This window comes from Martes martes (genome assembly GCF_963455335.1).
Source record: "Martes martes genome assembly, chromosome: 5".
Classification (NCBI taxonomy): domain Eukaryota; kingdom Metazoa; phylum Chordata; class Mammalia; order Carnivora; family Mustelidae; genus Martes; species Martes martes.
Genome location: NC_137892.1, coordinates 86,791,905 through 86,818,200, shown reverse-complemented (window position 1 = coordinate 86,818,200; position 26,296 = coordinate 86,791,905). Strand labels below are relative to the sequence as shown.

General features: G+C 49.0%; 1 protein-coding gene across 1 annotated transcript in view; it reads right to left on the bottom strand.

The window, feature by feature from the left end:
• FGF1 (fibroblast growth factor 1) overlaps nucleotides 1–25,407 on the bottom strand; it is a 99,415-nt gene extending 74,008 nt beyond the window's left edge. The window contains exons 1-2 of the mRNA XM_080805039.1: nucleotides 24,993–25,407; nucleotides 15,082–15,233 (exon numbers count right to left, since the gene is read on the bottom strand). The gene's annotated coding sequence lies outside the window, so the exon portion shown is untranslated. The remainder of the gene's footprint in view (nucleotides 1–15,081; nucleotides 15,234–24,992) is intronic.
• Between the last annotated feature and the right edge of the window lie 889 nt (nucleotides 25,408–26,296).

Here is a 26,296-nt window from a genome sequence, read left to right as displayed (position 1 = left end):
GTGAAATCGTCCATGAGACAGACCATGGTAGGCGGCAGGATGGGAGTGTGAGAGCCTGGGGAAGATGGAGGATGTGGGGGAAGCTGTGGCCGCTCAGCCAGGACAGACAGGCTTCACAAGTGTGGATGTGGGATGAGGGAATGGCTTCACCGGGGGCCCAGGTGTGGGACGTAGAGGTGGTCTTCTCCCCACAGGGGGCCGGGTGCTGCTGGGCAGGGTGATGGGCAGGACACACAGGGTCACCTCACACTCATTTGGAGTCAGGTCGTAGAGGACCTCAGTGCCAGTCTGAAGACTTTTGACTCTTATCCACAAGCTCTGGGGAGCCAGTGAAGATTTTTGAGAAGGGAATTTGGTAGATGCTCCTGGTAACATTTTACAGGAAAATAGTGGTGGTGGGAGAGGGCAGAGCAGAGGCAGAGCGGAGGCCACGGGGCATAGTGCTCTGTGTTTCCATCCCTGAACAATTCATCAGTCTTCAGGTGCTTGCTTACTGCTCATCTTCCTCCCTGGACTGCACTCTGGTCAAGGGCAGGGGCTGCGTGCTTCCTCTGCACTGTCGTACCCTCAGCACCATCCCCGGGGCTCCATCAACTGTTATTGAATGGAAATAGGAAGGGAGATATGGGTCCAAAACCACGGCGGGCGGACAATGAGGAGGATTTGACAAATGACAGGAACTTAACACAGGAATCGCCAGATAACTCAGGGTGTGGGTACGCAGGACGGAGGCAGGAATAGAGAGGCTGTTCACCGACAGAGTGGACATAAGCAGGAGAATCCCACTCTACAGAGCAGAGGTGAGCTCCCTGGGGCGAGTGCCTCATCGGAAAGGAGCTGAGAGTGGGGCAGGCAGTGGGGGTAGGGCTCTGCGGAGAGGGCAGGTGCAGGGGAGTCGGAGCAGAGGGAAGAGGGGAATCTGCAAGGGAGAACAACCTGGAACCTGAACAGAGAAGTGGACAGAGGCGGCTACCCTGGGGGGCACTCTGCATTCTCAGATCCATGATTTAAGAGTTTTCTCAGGGAAGCCACAGGAGACAGGCCCAAGGCACAGGATCACAGCATTCAAGGGGGAAGCTGTCACTGGTCCATGCTGTGCAAACCTTCAGAGGCTCAGCAGGTAGAAAATGGAAGACAGAGCTGAAGGATCAGCCTCATGCCTCTAAGCTCTGTTGTTCTAATTATGCCTTACGCTGTCACTGAGTCCTTCTTCTGGAGGAGGATCTGGATGCGCCATGGCCTCCATTACCAGAAACTTTCCATGGCTTTCCACTTCCTAGACATTCAGGCCCAGAGTCTGTGGCAAAGCATTTCAGTGACTCCACATCTGGTCTTAAAAGCATCCCCTTCTCCTATATCCTTCCCCATCCCATCAGTCTGTGGCTCTCCCTCTCCTTATTGCATGCCAGGAACTCTCACGCCTTCATGGTTGGTGTAGGCTGTTCCTTCAGCCTGGAAGTTCCTTCCCCCCACCCCCATGGCTGCTAATTACAACTCTTCTTATCCTTCAAGGCCTCTGTCAAATGCTACCTCTCCTGCAAAGCCTTCCGTGATATCTCCAGTAAGTAGGGTCCTTCCTCCCTTTCAGGACCCATGGAGTGCTTTGCCTAGCAATTACTCCATTCTTTCTAGGATTCCATCGAGCTGGTAGCTTGTCTCTCCCCTCTGCTAGCTTATGTATGAGAGCAGAGGACATGTTCTATCTTTGAATCGCCCACAGCATGAGCTCTCATGCACAGAAGGCAGTCAACCAATACCAGCAAAGCGTATGAAGGGAGAAGTACTCCAGAGCAGGAGTTGCTGGGAGCTCTACCATTTCCCACTATTTGTTTGGAAATTATGGGGTGCCTCATAGTTATTTGGCCTTAGGGGTTCGCTCTGTAAACAAATATCTTGGCCCAGCAGTGCGTTGCCTTACAAGCACATGTGTTACCCATGATCTCTAGAGCCCTTTTGATAGTGAGGATACACTCTTATACCTACATGAAGATTTTGCTGAGCATTGCCTGGAGTTAAAGAAAAGTGGAAAAACTTGGCCTGGCCATCAGAAGTGCTTTGTCATTATGTGCTATCCCTGATGGCAGTTTAGAGAAAGCCCTAGACAGTTCCACCAGGATTATAAATGTATTTCAAGAGCCATGAATTAGGAGGATAAAGTTTCCCAAACACTCAATTTACAAACTCAAAAAGCATCTGTTCATTCAATCATCTATCTTCTCCTTCTGCCCCTCCACATGGGCTCTGATGGTATTTAGATGTAATGAATATCCTGATTTATTTCTCAACAGCTTGCTGTCTGTAAGGAAAACATATATTCAAGAAATACATTCAGCAAGGTTCAGGGAGCACCTACTATGTGCCAACAGTCTGTCTGGGTTAACAATGTACAATATCCGAGTCAGGGTAGTTCTTTCTGTGGTCTGTGTTTTACGGGTTAGATGTTTTCTGTTTTGTTATATAAAACTGAGAACAGTTTAGGATTGCTGTAGACAGTCCTGCCTTTTTTTTTTCCTGCTTTGTTTTTATTTTAGGATAGACATTTATAAAACACAGCTGGCTAAATGCTAAATGCAGCTGTGAACAACAGAATTTAAATACATCTCTAATCCAACAAACCTGGTTCTTGGCAAGGAAGGGGAAAAAAAGTTAATTGTTTTTTAATTTAGTCTTACACATACACACACAAGCATACACAAAGAGTAGAAGGGTAATATAGCCAAAGGGTAATAGTGAGTGATTTTTTTTTTTTAAGTTCATTTTACTTGGATCCTACACTGTAGGTTGGACAGGAGTTTTCCAAAACACTGAACCTGTGAGAAAAGTCTTCCTCTATTTTCATAATGATAGAAACCACTCTTTTCTGAGCATTCATTCCAGGCCGGGCAGATGTGTAAGAGAGCTTTGCCTGACTTGCCTCATTGCATCCTCTGGGGTGTATGCCATTTACGCATGAAGAAACTAAGGCTCGGAACAATGAACTCGCCTGCAGTCAGACTGTCAGTGAGGGATAGGACCGGAACATACAGCCAGCTGCCTGACTTCAGGGCCCACATTGTAGCCACAACTGGGATTTTTCTTAACCCACCTGCATTGCGACACAGTGGCACCAAAACATACTTGAGAGGTGAGTAATGACAAGACTGGGAAAATGGAGAGTATTGTAAATGACATTGCCTTTGCTTTCATTCTGAAGGACAGATGCCAGAAATATACTGGCTGGCCTACCCAACAGAGCCCCCTGGATAAGTGTCTTCTCCATTCTGTATTTCAATACATAGTCATTTTCTCTTTAATAGTAATATAGATATGCATACATGTTTTTTAGAAGGAAGTTCAGTAAAGCATTATTAATATTAGTACTACAAACTAAATATCTGGTAATCGAGGGCCCATTAAGTAAATTGTAGGGAAATGCACTGCCACTGTGAAGAATTCTTTTTTAAAAGAATATAAAATGGAATGGAGAATGCCCGTGATAAAGTGAAAAAGTAAGTTAAAAGTCTATAAATACTGTATGATGGGGTGCCTGGGTGGCTCAGTGGGTTAAAGCCTCTGCCTTCGGCTCAGGTCATGATCTCAGGGTCCTGGGATCGAGCCCCGCATCGGGCTCTCTGCTCAGCGGGGAGCCTGCTTCCCTCTCTCTCTCTGCCTGCCTTTCTGCCTACTTGTGAGATCTCTCTCTCTCTCTGTCAAATAAATAAAAAATAAAATCTTAAAAAAAAAAATACTGTATGATCCCATTTTTGTTCAATACACACATGCTGTCTGTATGCATCAATAGACAGGGAGGTAGATAGAGATGGACACACAGAAACACAGGAAAAGGACTAGAAAGATATCAATATCACCGATATTTTAATAGCGATCATCTCCGGACAATGGGTAAATTTTTTTTCTGGTATTGGCTACCTTTCCCATGGTAAAATGTATTAATGATGTAAAGATAATAATTTTAAGTAACACATACTCGTTAACCCAACAATTTCAGTAAATAATTTTTGAGTATCCACTATGTACCAGGTGCTATATGTTCCAAACATTAGAAAAGAAAATACAAGCAAAAAGGAAAATCTGCTGATATCCCTGCGCCACTCACATTCTGGACAATCTCCTTCCAGACTCTTTCAGTGCAGTTTTTGGAACTGAGGAGTCATAGAGCAGGCAGCCCTGAGCCCTGGTCAGTAGGAGTTCGTTCAGCCAGTCGGGGCCGTTCAGCCAGTCGGGGCCATGCAGCCCCCGAGCCCCGACTCTGCCACTTGGACCAGCAGACGACACTGCCCCCTAAGCTTTAGCTCCGTTCCCAGTGACCAGGACTAAGAGTGGTACCCACCACATTGGTCTCTCAGAGGATGCAGTGAGTTACAAGTAAAGTGCCTGAGGTACATAGCAAGTCATGTTATTATTATTGCTGTCATGTAGAACAGATACGCTACGATTCTGCTTTGTTTTCCTTCTCCTTTCTTCCCAAGAGTGTAAATAGTTGTGTTTCTCTTGGACAGCAGAGACCACTGTTCGGGTCCTTTGGGCATATAAAGTCACCTTTGAATTTTGTGTGCAGGTGAGATCACCCAGTTAAAGCCTTTTGGCCTCATACCCAAGCCAAAGCTGTAAAGGACAGAGAGAGGGGCCATGGTGGAGAGCAGCTTGTGTGCGCCTTTCAGAAAATCGTGGGAGTCAGTGTTGGACAAAAATCTTACATAACTGGATTTGGAAACTTAATAAATCTGGCGAGTTATAGGCAATAGGACATCTAAACTTTCATGGCTTATTCTGGCCACTTCTTGCCTTTGAGCCTTGGTGTTCTATTCTGTCTTCTGAATGGGGGTACTTAGGGCTCTTTGGAAGGACATTGGCCAGTGGCAGGCTCATTCTTGAAGAACCTGCCTGTTTCTAGCCGTGGCATGGCCTGGCTGCAGCCTAGCCACCATCATCTCCTTTCTGCACAATTCTGAGGCCTCTGAACTCATGCCCTGCCTTCCCTCCCACCCCTCTTAGGGTCTGTTCTCCACTCAGAACCCGATAAGCATCTTAAAATGTCCATCATTGTATGTCACCTCCTAATTTTAATCCCCAGTGACTTTCCACCGCCCTCAGACAAAAGCCCCAACTTTCGACATGACTCCACATCTCTGTGTGATCTGTTCTTTGCATGCTTCCCCATTTTGAGCACACCTTCCCCCTTTCCACGGTGCTTGAAGTACCCTGGCCTTCTGTTGGAATTCTGGAACACACCATGCACTTGCTCACCTCAGGACCTTACCCCTATTCTTCCTTCCACACAGAATATTCTTGGCCTTACTCCTTGCTTGTGTGACGCCCCTCGTTCTTCCGGCCCTCTCTTCCGTGCCACGACCTTAGAGAGGCTTTCCCTGGCTACCTAATTTGTCACAGCTCTTCTTGTTGGTGCCTTGTTTGTCCCTTTTATAGACTAGGTCTGAACAAATTTCTACGATTTCACATATTTATTTGTTGGCTTACTTGGTGTGTGTGTCTACGTGCTCAGCCTGCCTGTCCCCAGTGTTCCCTACCCTTTGAGAATATAAGGTCTCTGAGGGCAGGGACTATATCTTTCCCTTTGTTGCCGTGTCCTCTGGCAGAGGCCCTCTGAGAGAAGGTGCCCAATAAATATGAAGGGAAGTGAGAGAAGGAAGGAGAAAGGAAGGAAGGAAGGAAATCTCCGAAAAGGGGGATGCTTTTCCAGGCAGCCCAGTTCCCCGGGAGTGTGGGCAGTGTGTCTTGCTCAGCCCTAGCATTACTGTACAAGTTTAAAAATAAAACCCCTGGGTGGAGTGAGAAGCCTTCAGAGAGGATGGGGGAGAGATAATGAGAAACATGAGCAGCCAACGCAGGCCCAGCAGGATGTGGGACTGGCCAGGAAGAGAAGGGGACCTTGACTCCGGGGAAACACTGACTTTGGGGGTGTAATAGTCTGACGAATGTAGGACTCCTAATTAGTCACCGAGGTCTTTCTCTTGATCTGCAGTATAAGAAGACTTTAAAGTAGCCAATTCAGCCCCTGCTTCCATCCTACAGTAAGACATGTTGAGAGCTCTTTTGAAGAGATGTTCTTTATCCTCGCTGAAACAGGGGCCTCCACACCCCACATCTGACTGCCGTTCCATCAGAAGAAAGAAGGGCCAGGAGGTAACAGAGGCAATTAAGCCTGCTTTGGCTGACCCTCCCCCTGACCTTCCCTAGGGCCTGTCCCAGCGTGGGATCCGAACCTCCCACCACAGTCGGGCCCGGGCCAGACATCCTAAGGTGTATCCGCCCTCCAAAGGCTTGGCTCAGCTCTGGGGCAGCGTAAGTCAGAGAGGGTCAGGTCAGCGGATCACTAGAGACAACTCGGACATCGCCTTGGAAACACTCTCCCCCGATGTGCGCTGCCTCCATTTGGATCCACCCTGAACCAGCTGTGTGTTCAATCTTCGGGCCTCAGTGGGAGGTGGAGAGGCATCTGGGGAAGGTCAGAGTGGGTCAGGAAGGGGTCCCCCTCCTTTAAGAAAGACCATGAATCTTCAGGCCTTCGTGAGAAGTCTGACATCCCAGGGGAGCAGCGGGCTAAAAATCCATAATCTGGTCCTGGCCCCGGTAGTGCAAGGATGGGCTGAGCTGAGTGCAGGGGCTGCCAGCATCCCCTCCTTCAGACCATGACCTGGACCCCTTCCCATAATCCATCTCTCTGCGCTGCTCCAGAAGCCAAGTGATGTGCTCATGGTCACCTGGTGCAAGCAAATATTGGCAAGCCTTTAACGCATTGATCGCCGCTGGTTTTTTTTCCATATCCACAGCTATGTGATGGTCAGGAAGGCCACAAAGGAAAGAGTATAGAGAGGGACAGCTGGAGCTCTACATGCCGTGCTTAACCTCCAACCCACTCTCTAGAGGCAGCTCTTGTAGAGAAGGAGCCCAGAGCATAAAAAGGACCGGTTTCTTACGCAAGGTCACGCAGTGGGGAGGGATGGAGCAGCGGACGGCCTCAGTGCAAAAGCCAGGCCAGTCCAGCCTATGCCAGCCTGTCGCTTTCATCCCAGCAGTTGGATTTTCAAATGACTTAAGCTCAAAGTCCCAGACCAGGGCCCTAGAGCAGTATTTGCGAGGAGTCTGTGCTCTGAGGAACCTCACGCCCCTGGATGGGTGGGAATCCCAAAGCCATTATGTGAACTGAGCAGAAGGAGGCTGCTGAAGTTGACTCCTGTAATTGTTGGAAACGCCCACAGCCTCAAAGTACTGAACAAGTAGCCTGTGTGTATTCCATGTTCAGCTCTTTAAGTGCTCTATTGCTTTCTTGGCTAGTTCTAGGTTCCTGACACAAGGATTTTCTTTTATTTATTTTTATTTTTAAAGATATTTTATTTATTTATTTGACAAAGAGAGACACAAGCAGGGGGAGTGGGAGAGGGAGAAGAAGCAAGCTTCCCACTGATCAGGGAGCCCAATGGGGGACTCAGTCCCAGGACCCTGGGATCATGACCTGAGCCCAAGGCAGACGCTTAACAACTGAGCCACCCAGGTGCCCCTGATAAAAGGATTTTAAAGTGCTGAGAAAGCACAGGGTGATAACTGTCTCTTGAAACAACAACAAAAAACTGATGGAGAAAAAGTAGGTCAGCAGATGACCTTCATGTCCCAGGAACATTTTTTTAGATCAACGAAATTCTTACAAAGCCCTCTAAAAAAAGCCTTAGCCAGACTACAGACTTGTCAATAATTATATTTTATTGGGCAAATACTGTGTTGTGTGTTACATCCTAAAACCTTTTTGGTGCTTTACACGGACTGTCTCATTTAAGTTTCAACCCATCACTACGAGAGAGCAGCACCCAACATTGACAATGTCATGCAGAACGGACTTAGCCTCTATTGACACCCATACTCTTGGCAACAACCCCAGGAAACAGGTGCCCCTGTTCTATTTCACAGAAATGGAGAAGTTGTGTACCTTGGCCAGGGCCATGCATCTGTTGATTCAGAGCCAGAATTCAAAGCCAGCCCTTCCCCGGAGTCCGTGCCCTTGGCCATTTTGCTCCCCTACCATTAGGCAGCACACACTGTCAGTCTGAACTAATGAAAGGGTAATGAGAGCAGTGGGTCAGAATTGGAACCATGAGATGAATCTTGGGCTTCTCTGTTGAATCTCTCTCCAGGGAACTTAGGACTCTACTTCCAGAGCCCTCAACAAAGTCATCCAGGACCAGCTGGGGAGAATGGAGCAAGTTTTCTGTAGCCACCTGGGCGAAGATTTTGTGCTTGCTTCTCTAATTTAAATTCCTTATCACCAAAGCCCGAGAAGCCTGGGCCAATCCAGCCCATGATTCTGAACTGGGAGAATGTTCTCTGGGCTGCAGACTTGCTCTGTGTGGGCTCTAGGGAGTGACTGGAGCCTTCATCTCAGCTCTCCCCTTATTGCCATTTCCAACTCTGACAGAGATCCTGAGGAAGGACAAGAAGACTCTCATTTTCTAGAGATTCTTTATGGCCCCAGAGATACTGGTGCAGCCCTTTGCACACATTGATTAATCAAAGCAAACTGCTTGTGTTCCTACCTGACTAATGGTTCCAGCTGCCTCCACAGGTGCAAGGGCCGGAACTCACTGGATCAATGTCTCCCTTCTAGGTGCCTGACATCACTTACCTGCCTTTGATGCCCATCAGCCAAAAGACGTTATTCATCTCTAAGCATGAATAATGCAATGAAGCTGAATTCTCCAGGCAACCAGAGTGAATTCTCTAAAGAGGTGAGACCAGGTTGGCTAAGCCAGATTTGGTGGCATATGGCTTGGGGACCCATGAGGGGTGTGTTCCCCTAAGTCAGGGTCGGAGGTGCTTGGTGCAAACTTGTCAACTTTGCCTTCAGATGTGATGCACCCCTTTCTAGAGCTATGAGGAACAACAGACTGGGAGATCTCACAGCTGGCCTTGGCCTTGGCTTTCCCACTCCAAGACTGAATGATTCACTCACTCATTCATTGGGCCAGTATTTGTTGAGCACCTGCTCTGTGGCTAGGCTCTGTCCTAGGGATACAGCGAGAAACAAGATGGACGGGCTTCTGCCCTCACGAGGCTCATGTTCTAGTGGGGAAGAGGGGCAACAGTAAGTCTTGGAAAAACTGAAAAGCAGAGACTGGGACAAGTGCCGTGAGAGGGAGAGACAGGAAAGAAAGCCTCTTTGGGGAGTTCCCAAGAGAGGTGAGGCCCAAGGGTGAAAAGATCTGCTATGTGAAGGACGGGGGAGCATTCCAGGCAGATGAACAGCAGTCGTAAAGTCCGAGAGGCAGGCAAGGACGTGGCACCACAGAGGAACAGGAAAGAGGTCGGTGGGGCCAGAGTGGGGGGAGATGTGAGAGGAGCAGAGTCGGGATCTTGCTCCCCGAGAGGCCTCGGGCTGCTTACTCACCTTCCTGAAAATCCCCTCTCTCCTCCGAAGTGTGCTCCGCTTGCTCCAAGAACTTATCCTTGCTTAGCCACATCCAGTGCCTCTTCAGAAAGAACAAGGAAGAGAGTTCGTTTTGTGGCAGGTGGGCCTGTCAAAGGCATGGCTCTAGTTTTACCCGGGGACTCTTGTGGGGATGGTGCCCACAAGGAAGGGCATGGATGAGAAGTGGCCCAGCGATGGGCATGGTGTGTTGTTGCGGTAGCAGGCTTGCTGCTGCTCCCAGGAACTCAGCAATAAGGCAGCATTTGGCTTTGCCCTGCTTCTTTCAGACACTTCTCGGCCAGCTCTCACCCCTGATAGCCTCAGGGGTTTTTCTGGGGTTCCTGCCCTTACTTCTTTCCCTTTCACAACCGGAATCTCTGCCCTTCTCAGCAGCCCCATGGAATCATTGCCTCTGGAATGCATGCCTGCTCCTGTTGCTTTAGGCAAAGCATGCAAGCAGAGAGCTTGTATTCCGAGGCCTCTCTTTGTCCTCCAAGGTATGCTGAACAGGGGGCTGCCCAGTCAACCCATCCAAGGTGCCCAGCTTGCTATCACAGACAGGAGAGAACTGTCCCTATTCGACCCTTTCCAGCGGGACGGTGACAAACACCTAGAATGTTGCAGGTAGACCACAGCTACAACAATTTTTTGGAGGTCCTGGAACTTGTCCCTAGAGGTAGTGCAGCCAACCCCAAGTCTGGGAGCTCAGAAAACCTGATGTCTGGCTTCAGGGTGGACCCGCTGCCAAACCACACCACCGGCATCTCCATCCCAGCATTCCCTTTGTTGAAAGGAGTTTTCCCTCTATAGGATCACTTCCTTCTCTGGCCTTCTGTGGTTCTCATTTGAAGAACCTAAATTGTCAGCACGGCTGCCATTGTCCAGACCCCTCCTGGGCCTTGAACTCTGGCTGTCTCCTCTTTCTTCTTCCTTGCATTCCAGCCACACTGGCCTTTCCTCCACTCCTTGGCAATGCCACACTTCCTCATCCCAGGTGACCTTGGCAGTACTCTTCCCTCCATCTGAAACACTCATCCCTTACCCAGTGGACGCTTGCGAGTCCCTCACTTCTCAAGCCAGGCATCATGAACTCACCAAAGCTTTTCCAGACCCCCTGACTGGGTCAAGTAGTGCATCTGCTTTCCTGAGACACTCAGAAGTACTGCATGCTTGAGGTCTGTATCCCTATCTGGCCTCCGGCTTCCTGAAGGCAGGGACCATCCATTCCAGGCTCCCCGGCACACAGGTGGCCTCCCACAGGGGAGTGGAATGGACCTGTCATGGGCATGAATGACCCTCAAGTGTCCCCCATCCCAGTCCCCATTCTCTCTCCTTTTCCTCTTCCTGCCTCTTTGTTTCTTTACTTTCCCTTCCCGCTTCCCTCCTCATCCTTGCTATTCATTCCTTCTTCCTTCCTGGGACCTGGACCTGCCTGTGACTCCCATGAACAGTGTTGAAGAACAGTCGTGAACAACAGAAGAATAGTCGTGAGTTAAAGAAAAGAGAATGTTGTCGTAGCTTGCTATAATGTGTTGGCCTCAAACTAGATCACCCCAAACTCAGGGGCTGCGGGAAGAATGTAGGTTCCCACTGTACTAGTCTGCTAGGGCTCCCGTAGCAAGTACCATGACCATGGCTCAAGCAATAGAAGAACATCGCCTTGCAGTTCGGGGGCCGGAAGGCCAAAACCAAGGTATCGGCAGGGCTGGTTCCTTGGGAGAGCGGCAAGGGAAAGAGCTGTTGCAGGGCTCTCTCCATCTTGGAGATGGCAGCTGGCCCCTTCTGAGTCTGGGAGGGAGGGATCCATCCCAGGCCTCTATCCCTGACTTGGAGATGCCCTCTTTTCCCTGTGTCTTCATGTCATCGTCCCTCTAGATCTGTCTCTGTGTCCCAATTTCCCCATTTATAAGGACGTCAGACACACTGGATTAGGGCCCACCCTCATGAAGTCATTTGGATTGATTTCCTCTGTAAAGGCGGCTCCAGATTAGGTCACATTCTGATATTCTGGGGCTTAGGATTTCAGCATATGCGTTTAAACAGAGGACACAGTTAAGCTCATAACACCTGCCTTCCACCTGTCCACTGCCCCAATCCTTTTTGATTTACGAAGGAGAAAAAGGTAAGGAAGCACAGAGACACATCTTCTGAGGAAGTTATGTGGGAGCCTGGGAACAGAAGTGGACAAGAGAGGAATGTGAACCAGAGAAAGAGCCCCAAGAGTGAAAAGGGAAAGGCTGAACTGACAAGCAGCTAAAACCCCAGTTGTCGCCTGGCCCAGAGGTTTCCTGCTGCTGCTCTGTTATGGGCTCATCCTACGTCCACACCCAGATCAGTCGCTTACTAGCAGTGGCGACTTGCCCCTCCTTTGTAACAGGTGGGTAGTGAGCACAGTTAACCGATGGGACAGCTCTGAAGACTGATGGAGGGATGAGCATGAAGGGTTTGCCACTGTGCCGGGCACAGAGTAACTCAGGGTGCAGCGGGTGTGGCGTCATCAACCTTACTGCCAGTGGGGGGCAGGTCCCAGGAAAATGGTCATTTGGGAAGAAGGTGATTACAAGGAAGAGGCTGATGGTCACTGAGGCCAAATGACTCTTGTGTTCTTGTTCACGGTAAGAGCCATGATCAGACTGCAGCTTGGCCTGTGGACCAAAGTCAGAATCACCTGGGCCCCACCCAGGAAATGCAGAATCCTGGGGCCCTCAGCGGCCTGGCTAAATCAAGACCTCTGTGGGCAGGACCCGGGTACCTGATCTTTTAAACAAGCTCCCCTGTGATTCTTATGCATGTGAAAGTTTGCAAACCACAGATCCTGAAGAGACAGAGATGAGTCTTGTCCAAAGGACCACCCACATCTACACAGCCCTGGCGCAAGGCAAGCACACCCCTCACACCTGCCGTCCTCGCCAGCATTCCTAGACAAAGTCAGAGAGGTGGTCTGGAGCAACTGTGCATAAAGCCAGGCAGAGTGCCTGAAACACAGTAGGGGCTTAGGAAAACACTAGCAACCAGCACAGAAGCCCTTCAATTTCTGAATGCTCTGAGATGCAAGCAGAACTCCACGCCGGAGCCAGAGCACCTCCATGCTGCCCCAAAGGTGGCCCTGGTGGTCACTCACAGAGTGTCACTTTGGACTTGGGAACAAATGGGCTTGGGACAGCCTTTTCAGACCTGCCATTCAGTAGTAACAATAGCAGGTAGTCACATAGTACTCGCTATAAGCCAGGCACTGTGCTAAGAGCGTGATTCATTTGATCCTTTCACCAACAAGGATGGGAGCTTATTACCCCATCTTACAGACGATGAAACTGAGGCCCAAGGCCATGGCACGTCTGAACTTGAACCCCAGGAAGCTCAGCAGCAGAAACCTCTGCACTTGGCCACTGTGTTAGGCTGCCTCTCTTAAGTAGTGATATTTAAGAATCAGACCATTGCTGTTCCCTTCCTCCCTCTTTTCTCCCTCTAGGCCACTAACCTAGATGCTTGCCCTTGTCCTCATACCTTGGACTCTGCCTCCCAGCTGAGTTGGACATCCTGTCAGCCCAGGCCCATCCTCCGTTGGCTGCCCACCCAGGTAGGTGCCCTCCCTTCTCTGTGGTTGAGTGGGCTTGATCCAGTGGTACCTTGAGATGGGACACCTTGGGAGAACCCCATGAACATTGGCTGATCAGCAGATCCTTTTTTAAGGAAAAAAAACTCACTCGCCTGTAATTTGTGTCATGTGTGGGTGTTAGGTTTACCTAACAAATGACCACAGATTATTTTTCTAGTAGCTTAAATGAAGGAGTATTGCATTAGCCAAGCCACACCTATTTGATGAAATGCAAGGGGCATGACTTCCACTGTGCACCATCTCTGCTTCCCAGAAGCTGGCACAGCAGGCCTGGTAGTACCCTGACCCTTCACGGTTGACTCAGGGTCCAGTGAACGGCTGTCAGCAGAGTCAGTGAGCAGCCCCTCTGTCCTGGGATCAGGTATCCCTGTACTAAGAGCGGACGAGCGTGTGATGTCCATCTACCGTCGCCACAACAAATACAGTCATCACCACTGATGCTCCCCGCCCGTGATGTGACACCACCGAACGAAGCAGATAGTGCCTCCTTGAGTCCTTTTTGCAACCAGGCGAGCCATCTGTGTATGACTGCACACCAGTTTTGGGAGGCAGTTTACAAGAAACTCTGTGTTTCCTCCCTTAATTGTTTACGCATTAACTTCGCTCTTGATTAAGCACCTCATTTGCAAATCCATTTACTCATACTAAAAAAGGCAGGGTCAACAGAAGTGAGTCTCCAGTGTTCACCGATGGCCCTCGGCAGCAATTGGATGATCTTGCCTTCAGATATACAATCTCAAAAGGGGACTTTCCTCAGAAGCCCTCAATGACCAACACAAAGAAAACAAAGGAAAAGGGAATTTGTGACTGTGAATCACAGGCTCCACCAAAATCCACACTCATTCACCCAGACAGCCCCAGTACCCTGCAGGCTGACGCTTCACTGGACACCACTTTGCAAAGCCGGGCTCATTTCTTTTCAACCCTTTGCCCCCATCAGGCTGGCTCAGCCCCACGCAGCACCCGGTTTGTCCTCTGCCGGATGCTTGCCTTCCCACTGGTGTGCACAGAGCTAAATCATAAACAATCAATCCCTGTGGGGAACGAAAGGGAAAGTGCCCAAGCAGAAAAGAATGCAGAGAAGTGGGGGTGGATTGAAACAGCAGGAGAAAGCACAGAGTGTTTACATTCTGCCAAGTCACAGAGGGAGGGCTTGGACCCGGTGCCCAGATAAGGTGGGTTCCTCTGGGATCTCTGAAAAAATGGGTGCTTGATTGGATGCCTGAATTCTGCCCCAGACCTGGAGGTCTGAGTTAGTCAAGTGCTCCTCTCTAAAAGCCTTGCATACTTTGGGCATGGAATTGTGATGTGGGTGTGGCTAGCCATTCACGTAAGTTCTCTTCAGGTGTCTGTCTGCAGGGCTACAGAGAGGGGGAGATGATTTTCAAAGAAGATCAGAAGAAGAAGGTAAGGAATAATCCAGGTGGCTGGAAGGGCCATCAGAATACCAGCCTGTCCTCTCATTGCAGCCTGACTTTCCCACCAAAATGCTGATAAAACCTGAGGTGCCCAGCCAGTGAACAGACTTCCTGAGGCAGCTGAACGTCCAGGCTCCCCAAGGGGGTGAGTGTGCCAGCCAGACTTACTAAAGCCACAGATTTTGGCTTCTGCCGAACCAAAGGGCCACATCCAGCACTTTGGTAAATGAGAACATTCTGTCCCCTCCAGTCCTCACCAGCCCGGCAGCCTGGAAGAAGGAAGGTGCTGGGCAGCATGGGGCATGATTATTTTTACGGTGTCTAAACTCTAGGTGCTATTTTTACCTGCCTGTGCCACCAGCAAGCCCTTCCCCCAGAGCAGTCTGCAGCCCGGCTTCAGTCCAGCCAGAGGGGAGCTTCTGGGTGTTCCGTGCAGGACAGCGGCTTCCAGTGGGATCGGCTTCAAACATCCTACTGCCTTCACTTTCCCCGATTTTTTTCCCTTTCTGTGTCATTGTTGTCCTTGCACTTAGATACACACACACACACACACACACACACACACACACACACTCAGCTCTGCATATAAGCTGCTCTTTGTTTCCTAGAACAGACGCTCAGAGTCTTACCTGAAAAACTTGCAGGCTGAGGACTGCGCCTCTCTGTCCAAGAGGAAGGGGAATCCGCAGGGTGTCGCCTGCTCTGTGTCGCAGTCGCTGTGCCGTCGCAGCTTCCCGAGCGGCCCCGCGCTGCCTCTCTGGACTGCTCGGCTGCTGCAGCTCTGTGTGGGGAGAGGGGACGGGCCGTGGCATGCACATCAGGGTGCTGGTCCGCCTCCAGACACCATGCCACAGAGCCGGCTACCAGTCCCGCAGGCCTGTGTGGGAAGCAGGGGGGCCGGCTGGGGGTGCCGAGAATGGCAGCCTCTGGGTCTCTCTCTGGCCTCATTGATCAGCAGAGGGGACCCGCCTTCAGACAACAGCCCACACGGACCCCACCCACAAGGACACACACAAAGCTGTACGTGCCCCCAACACGGACAGCCAGCAGCGGGCCCAGGAATGCAGAGCTATTGGCCAGCAGAGAAGGGGGGCAGAGACAGCAGACGGCAGCAGCAACTGTCCTGGGTGTTATTCTAGCGTGGTTTGTCTTGGGGCAAATGGCTGAGCTGAATGGACTACTGGCCTGTCTGAGCAGAATCCTGTTTATTTGGAAGTCTCAGTCGCCAGGGAAACAGCAGGTCGTGGCTCAGAGAGGCTCCTCTGGAATCAGAAGGCTGCTGGATGAAAGAGTCCTTTTCTGTTCTGTCATCTGGCATCCCTGCACAGGGTGTAAGTGTGTGTGGCAGAGTGTGTGTGTGTGTGTGTGTGTGTGTGTGCGCGTGTCTGTGCCATTCCTAGAGCCAAGTCTTAAAGAGGGCATGTTGCAAAGCCATTCAAGGCAATGGCCATCCAGGTTAGGGCTGGAAGGGGCTGCAGAGTGAGCATTTCTGTCATTCCTTACCCGTGGTCGAGCCTGTCACTGCTGAGCTAGGCAAGTGAAGCCTCAGGTAAGCCCAGCTCCCGAGGTGGGGATTTCATTAAAGGACCTCGGGCATCATCTTTATGCCCCTGGCCAGGACAGGATGAGGAAGGGAGGAAGCTGCCTGTACAAAAAGCTCTTTGGCTAGAAGGTAGCGAGTGAAGCTGGAAATTGGATTGAGAGGATACAGATCAGGAGGTATCTTTGAAGAGACTAAATGGAAACATGATTAATGGTTTCCTATAATTGATGAAGAGTCCCTCCTCCTTGGGTAGGCATTTGAGCCTCTGTTTGTCTGTGTTTGTCTAAGCCTACCCACCTGATGATTCAGACAGACAGGTACGGATTGACCTGTGAGAACTAGAAATAGGCTCTCTGTTCTCCACTTCCCCTTGGAAGGTGGAGGCGGGAGCCTGTTCTCCAGGCGCATCGTGTAGCATCTAATGCGTTCTGCGGTAGCATCTGGGGAGCCATTTTTGTGCCTTCTGAGGGGATGAATCCAGAGAAGCTCATCCTCTGAGCCAGAGACCCTAGAAGCACAAACATCACTTAACTCCAACCATGGATGAGCTGCAGCTCTCCTGAAAGGGGCTTGAAAAGTACAGAAAAAGTTGATTTCATCAAATCTTACTCACTGGAACCTCCGTGAACTGCCATGTCTTCGTACTCATAGGCACTCATAATTTGCTTTACAAAATAATAATCTTCCTGAGGATCTGCTCATTCCCGAAGGGCCTTCTGAAGCCCAGAGAGATAACAGTATTGCAGACAATCATCTTCTCAATACTGAAGAAGTAGTATGCTGCACCCAGTGTGCATGATAACTCTCCAGCATGTGGGATGATGGATTTTAAGGTTAAAGAACACTCAGTTAAGAAATTAAGCCCATTAAGTAGCAGACCAAAAATTTTGAGGACAGAGAGGCAGCTCAAAGTCTGTACCCCTAACTAAAACCCTCACTGTGACTAAAAACAAGTATCCCTAGCTCAGGGTCCTGCCTACATGGCATGGTTGGCCCTTCCTGGGCAGCTCAACTCCTTGGGGCTCCCCTGTCCCTCCTTCACACAGGAGATTAAGGAGACTCTGCTACCCGCATCTTCCCGGCAAGCCCACAGCCATATCGTGAGATCCAGTATGCCGAAGTGCGTGAAAGCACCTTGAAAACCGGTAACGAATGTGTAAGTCACTATTTTAGTTTTGTTTTTCCATGATATCTAGTTGTGAAATGCTGTTAAAAACGAAACAAAACAAAAACCTACATAGCTTTTAGGCAAATATAATCCCTTGCTACTGATATAAACTAATTTCTTTACTGCATATCTGGTACTCGGCAATGATACTGTCCAACTGTGGGGAAATAACGAATCCTCTGTTCCTTAAAGTATTTACTATAATAGAATGCCCCTCAATATCGAATTTTCAAGAATGTCACCTTAATATCCCCCAAATTCCACGTTCACTTCAACTTGCACATCAAGCATCTCGATTAATCTTTTAAAATAATATACATTCGGATGTTTTGACTCAGGAGACACAATCAAGTTAATGCTTTCTGGCCTGTTATTTAGCATGGGAAGGGACTTGGGGGTTGCCTCGCCTGGAAGTCTGGCCTCAGAATAGCCCTCGAGCTCTGGGCCAGGAAATAGTCCAGGCAAATAATAGCTGGTAGGGCTGCTTATTAAGCATCCACAAGATGCCGGCTCCTCTACAGACCATGTAATAGAACCCATCTCTTCCCCCAAAGCTCCCAGACCACTTTTAAAGCCATTTCTGTGATGGCTACAACCTGTGTGCGGGCCTCCTAGCAGTGCAGAGGATGGGTCTGGGAAAAGAAGAACACAGCAGATTTGCAGGACCAACAGAAACCCTGGGAGAAGCCTGGTAGGTTTATCCACAGAGGTGTGGCCATGGCCAGATTCATCCACACCTAAAATGTTTTGGCTGATTGTGGAGGTGAGATTTTTTCCTTCTGCATCCTAAGAGATTGACTCACAGTGGAGCCCTTGAGCGGCTGCCGGTAGAGGAAGTGGCTCTAAACCTCTTCAAAGGGCCGTAGCAGGGTGATAAAAGCGGAAGGTGGCACTGCTGTGCGTTTACTTATTCTGTGCTCAGTGCTCTGTAATCAGACATCCCTGGGCAATTTCACTAACATGACAGCAGAACCAGAGCATGACAGAATCAGCAGAATTCAAAATGCCCCCCAGTAAATACTATCCCTCTCCAGGCATAACCTAGAAGGAGTGGTTTCTTGTGCCTTGAATCTTGAGGCTGGTCGTCAATATTTGCTTTAAAACTTCCCCCTTCGTTCATCCTGCTTACAGAAATGATGCAGTTATTTGAAACACACACCAGGCACACTGCATTTTCTTTCTAATTTCATCTGACCTTGTGGGGACACAACAAATCCTAATCAGCTGACAGGAGAAATCAGATGCTGCATTATACTCTCTCCCCTAGCAAAGTATTTCCTTCTGTTTATGCCAAATCATGCAATTAAATGAAGGGCATGCTGGCCTCATGGTGAACCAAATGCCAGGATGTTGGGGGAGCGATTTGACAAACAGGGCAAAGAGAAACGCAGCAGACATTCACAGGAAATTGTATTAGTTGCCCGAGGAGATCTGAAAGCCACAAACATCACCAGAGCCGCAGGACAGAAACAGGGCCTAGTGGTTTTCAGGCGAGCAGTAGCCAATCCCATGGTAACCCAAGAACAGCCCAGGCCATGGGTGCCCTGCCTCTCCAGGGACTTCTGGAGCCTGTGCTTGGAAAGGACTCTAATACATGTGGGGTGGGCTTCCTCTCTCTGATATTGATCACCCATCACCTATTCTATGTTTTTCTTTATCTCAGTTTTTCAATTTTTATCTTAAAATATTTTATCTTTGGGGTGCCTGGGTGGCTCAGTGGGTTAAAGCCCCTGCCTTCGGCTCAGGTCATGATCCCAGGGTCCTGGGATCGAGCCCCACATCAGGTTCTCTGCTCAACAGGAAGCCTGCTTCCTCCTCTCTCTCTCTCTGCCTACCTCTCTGCCTACTTGTGATCTCTGTCAAATAAATAAATAAAATCTTTAAAAAAATAAAATAAAATATTTTAAGTAAAAGTAATGCTTCACACATGTGACAAAATGCATGACACATGGAAGGCTGTAAAAGGACCCTCATTAATCTCCTCTCCCCAGAGATAACCATCATTAACTTTTTTTTTTTTTTTTTTAAAGATTTTATTTATTTATTTGTGAGAGAGAGCGAAGGAGTGAGCACAGGCAGGTGGAATGGCAGGCAGAGGCAGAGGGAGAAGCAGGCTTCCCCGCCAAGCAAGGAGCCCGATGTGGGACTCGATCCCAAGACGCTGGGATCATGACCCGAGCCGAAGGCAGCTGCTTAACCAACTGAGCCACCCAGGCGTCCCAACTTTTTTTTTTTTTCTGGAACCTTTGGGGGAAACTGGCTTCATCCATCTGAATGTGTATGTGCACAAAAATAATTTACTAGGCACAGTGTCCTACACTGTTGTTTGTTTTCCCCTTAATAATAGAACTTTGCACATTGGTCTAGTCCATCCAAGCACCAGTATTCCTGGGTTATTGGAATATGCGCCTAGCTGATTTTCCTGCTTCTAGAATCCCAACCCTCTATATTTCATTCCAGAGGGATCCTGCTGAAAGGTAAATCAGATCATGTCCCTGTTTGTTCCAAACTGTGCGTTGCCTTTGACTTGTTCTAAGAACAAAAGCTAAGCTTGCTACCACCACTTGCTTCCCTAGGTCCACCCCCTACGAACTCCTTGCTCCCTGTGTTCCAGTCATACTCTTCATCTAGGCCAAACGTAGTCCTACCTCAGAACCTTTGCATCTGCTATTCCCTCTACTTAATGTGTACACATTTATTTTCTGCCCCTCTTTTACGGCCAGCTCTTGCTTATTATTCTTATCTCACTTCAGATTGCCTCTTCCCTGGCCACTGGCTCTAAATCAGCTCCCATCACTGTCCTTCATATCCCCTTGCTTTCTTTACCTTCATAGACCTTACTACCATTGAAACATTATCATATTCAGTTATTTGTTTACTTGTTTGTTTCCTCTCTCCCCTACCACACACACTGGAATGTCAACTCCATGAAGAAAGCAGAGGTTTCATCTATCCTTTTACCATTACAAACTACATGTCTGTAGACCAGTGGTTCTGAAATGTAGATGTGCATCAGAATCACTGGGAGGGTTTGCTCAGACACAGACTGCTGAGCCAGACAAAGCTTTTAATTCAGCAGGTCTGGGTGGGCCTGGAAATTTGCATGTCTAACAAGTACCCAGGTGATGGTAAAACTGCTGGTCTGGGGAACCACAATTTGAGAACCCCAGTCTAGACCATGCCTGGCACACAGAGGGCATCGCATACATATTTAGTACATGAATATATACATGCACACACCAGGGTCTGCCACCTTCTCTCATGGCAGTTGCATTTCCCCTTTATTTATCATTTATTTATATTGAGGGCCATAAGTCTCCTCAAATTCTTTGTGACAAGAGGGCCCCAAGTTTTGTCAGCTAAAATGATTTAGCTCCACCGATGTGTCAGCAGATGAATAAAATGTAAAGTTTTCCAGGCCCGGGGAGAGCCAGTGAGAGTCAACTCTTGTTCTCTGCCTCAGTTTGCTGTCAAACCAAAAGGTGGTGCAGCGCTCCCTAGACATGTGATGGAGAACTTTCCGCAGAAGTAATCGCTCAGGCTTCCCCTGTAACTGTTTAGTAATTGTCCTCTTGCCTTGGATTTGGCCTCGTGCACTGGGACGTACATGCACTGTCAACCTGGACCCAGGCTACGAAATGTAGAGAGTTTAGTTGTTTTTCTGTGAGTCACAAAATCCCTGAGAATGTGACACGATCTGTAACTCTCCCCCCCCAAAAATGAACACACATACATACACACACATACACACTCACTTTTTTTTATATTTAATTCCTGGAAATTACAAGGTACCCCAAGTCCATTGTAACTCCCAATTTAAAACTCCTGATTTAATAACTGGCTATCTATTAGGCAAAACAAACAAAAACAACCTGGATCCTCAGGTGAGTATTTAAATGGAAGAAGACAAACCTTAGAGAAAAACATTAGTTAAGTTCTGTACGATTTGTAATCTTAGAACAGAGAACGCTTTTTGAAGCCTGACTTGAAACCCAGAAGTGAAAAGAGAATAGTGAGATCAATTGCATAAAACTGTAAATAATCTACACGGGAAGGGGGGGCGGGGTCAGAACTCCTCCTCCTGGAGTCTCTGTGGAGAAATTGAGGGATACCATCTTTTCCACCTACGTTCCTACTCCTCAGATTGTCGGGGTGGCCTGTGGCCGAGCTCTGCAGGAGATGACCTGAGCTTATCAGAGCCCGTGGGTGAGCCCACATCCTGCAGTGAAGCCCTGTCACTGGGTTCATTATTTCATTAGCCATGATTTCAGTTTTGAAACAAAGTCTGAGATAGAATTCAAATGCTGTACAGTTCATCCATTTAAAGTAAACAGTCAAATGGTTTCAGTGTATTCACATGCTTGTGCAACCATCACCACTAATTTTAGAACATTTTTGTCATCCCGTAAAAGCAACCCCATGCCCAGTACCAATCACTCCCCATTCCCCCTTCCTGCCAGGCATAGGCAACCACTTGTCTGCTTTCTGTCTCCACAGAATTGCCTGTTCTGGCCATTTCGTAGAAATGGAGTCATAGGGTGTGGGCTTTTTTCCCTTCAAAAGCACAATGTCTTTGAGGTTCATTGGTGTTACAGTGTGCGTGCCTTGGAAGTTCATGCCTAGTTCTTGCTGAGTAGTATTTCATTGTCGGGAGAGGCCACATTGTGAGGATCAGTTCCCCAGCTCGCGGCCGTGTGCCTTGTTTCCCTGTTTGGGCTTTGACAAATAATGCTGCTATCAGCCTTCATGTACAGATCTGTGTAGTTTTTGTGCGAACCTATGGTTTCATTTCTGTTGGGTCTAACTGTGGTTTTTCTCTTAAAGACTCAGCCAGAGAATTTTATTTAGCCTATGTGATTCTTAACTGTTTTCTACAACAAACTTGAGAAGTGAGCAGACTTGGTCACTGAGACCCCAGAGCTCTGCTAGGCCTAGTCTTGGCCTCTGTGTTATCTGGGGCCTGACTCAGTCTTCTCGTGCCTCAGCTGTGAGAGATCTCGCTCTCCGATCCTCCCACGGGACCTGGTGAGGATTGATGACAAGAGTCAAGGCGGCTCTGCTCTTGAGAAGATGCTAACCCATATGAATAGGTCAGGGTTCATCAAGGAAACCACATACCCTCAAAGCAAGGGCCTCATAGGGCCCACAGGTGACAGCATCAGACAAGAGGCCAGTGGCCAGATGCTCGAGGCACAGACATTACAAAAAATACTCACATTTTCTCAAGATTTTGGTTTTCTTCGAGATCAGAATGTGGTTGCTTTCCAAATCCTGCAAGCTACCCTCTGAAGGTAGAAATGTCAGGATCATCTACGTAATGATGGGCAGCCAGAAGGGCAAGCTTAAATTCTAAAGCCCACTTGCCAGCTAACATTTCCTGGAAGACTACTCTACCTTCGTTTAATAGAAAAAGTACCTCTCACTCTCTGTACAAAGCCCCAGAGATATCTCGCTTTTGGAAATCCATCTGCCCCTGACTTTCTTTTTGGCTTTGGTGCAGTTGAGTGTCTCTTCAGCCCTGGGTACAGTCTAATAAGGACCCCCCCCCCACCGCCGCCATGGAGACACTGGGAGCCCTGTTGGCAGACGATGGGTCCAAAATATCTAAGCTGACTCATGCCCTTTGGCCAGCCACCAGTGTTCCTCAGTCTTTAAAATCAGGCAGCCGGAAGCTCCTCTGATAAGCATGTCAGGGACAAGTTTAGTAGGAAATGAGATGGCAAGCATGCCTGGGTTCCAACTCCCATGTCACCGCTTACTAGCTGGATGATATGGGACAAGTGGCTCAGTTCTCTGAGACTCGGTTTCCCCAAATGTCAAATGGGGATAATGGCAATTGTCTCATAGGGTCATGGGGAGAGTTTCCTGAGATGTTGCCCATGAGGCAGCACATAGTTCACTCAATCTATGTCTGCTATAGTTATTATATTACTTTTAAAATAAAAATGTAGGACTTCAAGTAATCAATCCAGCCTCTCTCAGGTATTCAGGGAGGCTGGATTTCTATTGGTCACTTAATTGGGCACCGGCTAGGTGTCAGATTACCACAGAGAGAGCTAGAGATGAAATCTGATTCCCCCCAGGAATGTAAAAGTCAAGCCAGGAGAGAAAGTGAGATACAGTAAACTGTACTAGTGACTGTCATTGCTGTCCAGATTCAGGGTAGGAGATGGCAGAAAGGCTGGACGGGCCCAGGAAGGCCTCAGAGGGCCTTGAAAGGGAAGATGGGTTCACATCAGCAGAGCAGAGGGGGCCTCAAGTGAGCAGGAGTGGGTGAGGGGGAAGGGGAGACCCGTGTGTGCACAGGTGGGTTGGGGGCCTGAGTGGGTCTAGGTGTGGTGAATTGTCCAGGGACTGAGCCAGAAACAAGCCTTCTAGTTGCTTTTCCGTGGTGTGGGGTCTCTAGGAATGAAATGCCATGGGGTCTTTTAGGCACTTCTAATAATTACCCTTATTATGAGACTTGCTGTCACTAATTTTTGTGGACTATAAGAGAGAAGAGGAGGAGTTATCCTGGGGGAGCTTGACCTCTTAATCCAGACCGTCACAAAAAGAGCAACCTAGAGTGGCCAGCATTGACTGTGGCTGTTCTGTGTCCAGCCCCCTCTCCTAAGACTAGCACCCAGGTTATCTCTGGGGACCCAGCCCTTCATTGCTTTCAGTCCATGTGGTTTTGGGCGGGGATGACTATACCCCCTGGCAGGGATGGGCACGGTGCCCACATTGGTTCAGACTCCAGACTCTTGGGAATGGGCACTGCCTGTTGTTCCAAGATGGCTATGCCAGGAGGGTGTCAGCCTGGAGCTGCTGGTGGCCATGTCACCACTGCCATCAGTGAGTCTTCCTGGGGTGGAATGACCCAGAGCTGCAGAGCCACGAAATGGAGAGAGACAGAGGCAGGATGCCATCATCTGGGCACCTGGATCCCGCCACACCAAAGCCTTTTCACTTACACGAGGAAGCGAATTTCCTTGTTTTGGCCCAAGTCTCTTCAAACTGGCTTCCAGTCTACTGTCACTAAAAGCATCCTGATTCATTGGAGTCGTTATCTTGCTCCCACCTACATTAGCATAGATATCTGTGGTCTATAGTCAAGGAGGGGGTTCTGTAACAGGGTTAGTGTTAGGCGTGTGCAAGTGATAGTGACATCTGTATACGTCCCCCAACGGGCACAGGTAACTGTCATGTGCTTGGGAAGGGAAACCAAGACTCTCCAAAATTTGTCTTCTTCGTTCTATGACTCTGCCTACAGAGCAATTCTCCCCAAACCCTCCATTTTATTCCTCTTGTTCTCAACCAAAGAAATGAGTTCTTAGATCTGTTAAGTCTGTTTCGCAGGGTTTAGGACGTCAGGACGAGGTGTGAAGGGGTGAGGAGGGAGGAAGCTCTGCACATCCCCTATGTGTTTTTTCCCTTTTTCCCAATAATAAGGAATGGGCTGATGTCCTTTTATTTCCTGTTTCATGCAGGGCTTTTTAAAACTAAGCATTAACTCTACCATAATGGGATTTGTCTAATGATTTCTTGGAAAAAAATCTTCTTGGATCTCAGCAGAGATAATTCACTTGGTGGGAATCATTTCCTGCTTCCCCCACTAAGAACTAGACCTAGCCAGTTCTTTCTGGAAGCAAATTGGCCTTAAATGAGAGAAGAGAGTACAGGTATTTGAAGCTAGCATCCATCATGGAGACTCCAGCCTGCTGGGGTCCCAGGTCAGGGAGGAGAAGGGGCAAAAGCACGGCAGGGGAGAGAATTCGTGCGGGACAGGAGCAGGAAGCCAAGCAGAACATCCGTAGTAAGGAGCCCCTTGGAGAAGGGGATGCACTCACCTCTTTGCTTGGGCTCTGAGGCACTTTCTTTCCGGGGTGACGCAGCTGCAGCAGCCTACAGTGTCCACATGGAGCTAGAAGGAGCGCTGCAGGCAGGCGGCTGCGGGAGGAAGGGAGTTCCCATTCTCCATCAGAAGGGCGTGTCCTTCACCAAAAGGAGGCCATGCCCTCATTCCGCTGAAGTTGAGGCTGTTGGTTCCGCTTGCTCTCTTTCTTGCTCCCTCTCTGGTGTGAATGGAGCTCCAGTGCGTCCTAAGAGAAGGGCTGAGTGCAAAGCACACACCACACCCACCCTGATACAGGTTGTTTTCCCAGCCTGGGAGAGCTCGAAGAGGGAGGAAGCCTGGTGTGCTGGGGGGCTGCTCTTTCCAGGCCCCCACCAGTGTGGCTGATGCTGGTGTACCCGCAGAAAGCCCAAGGACGAGCACTTGCGTCTTTATTTCTCCCGTCTCACGTGATCTTATTTTTGGACTGGACACAAAAGCTATTTGGGGGCTGGACAGCTGCCAGGTGAAAGGACCGATATCTTACCCAACTTGTCTCCATGCCTCCCTCTGAACTAGTCCCTGTCACCTTTCCCTGTATAAGGCAGAACTCTGGGGGTCTTGCTCTGGACCTGACTTTTCGTACATCCCAGCAATTAGTCCCACTTACTAACTTTAGGTCAACTAGTTTACCCCCACCCTTTGAGTTTTCACAGAGGATGCAAAGAATGAGCAATGCCATTACTTTTCTGTCTCAGGCTCGTGGACCTGTCACACGGTCAGCGAAGAAATGGCCGGCACACACACAGTATGTTAGACATAGAGACCCTCTGATCAGTCCCGGGGTGGATACTTCAGGCCTGGGAGGCAGCCAGGGGCGAGGCGCAGGAACAGAGCGGGCCTGTAACATTGAAGCCCTGATTCCCTGCTCCCCCAATCCAGCTGTTTCTGCTTCTAACCCCAAGGCTTATGAATCTTGAAGCCTTTTAGTGGCTTGGTTTTTCACCTCTGATATTTCATCTTCGGACATGAATGGAAAGTTTTGGAACACTCATGCCTGACAAATGCTGTATCATCCTCTTCACCATCGTCAAATGTTACTTATTAAGCTCTTGTTACATGCCATTCATATGCTGAGCCCTCCCTGCGCTGGCTCATTTCTCCTCATGGCCAACCTCTGTGGAAGGGACAGTGGTTCCGATGGGACAGCCCGAGAAGCAGAGGCTAGGAGAGTGGGCTTGCCCAGGAGAGAGCTAGGCCCTCCTCTGTCTGATTCCAGAGCAGGAGTTTCTGGCCACTTTGCTTACTGTCTGCTGAGCT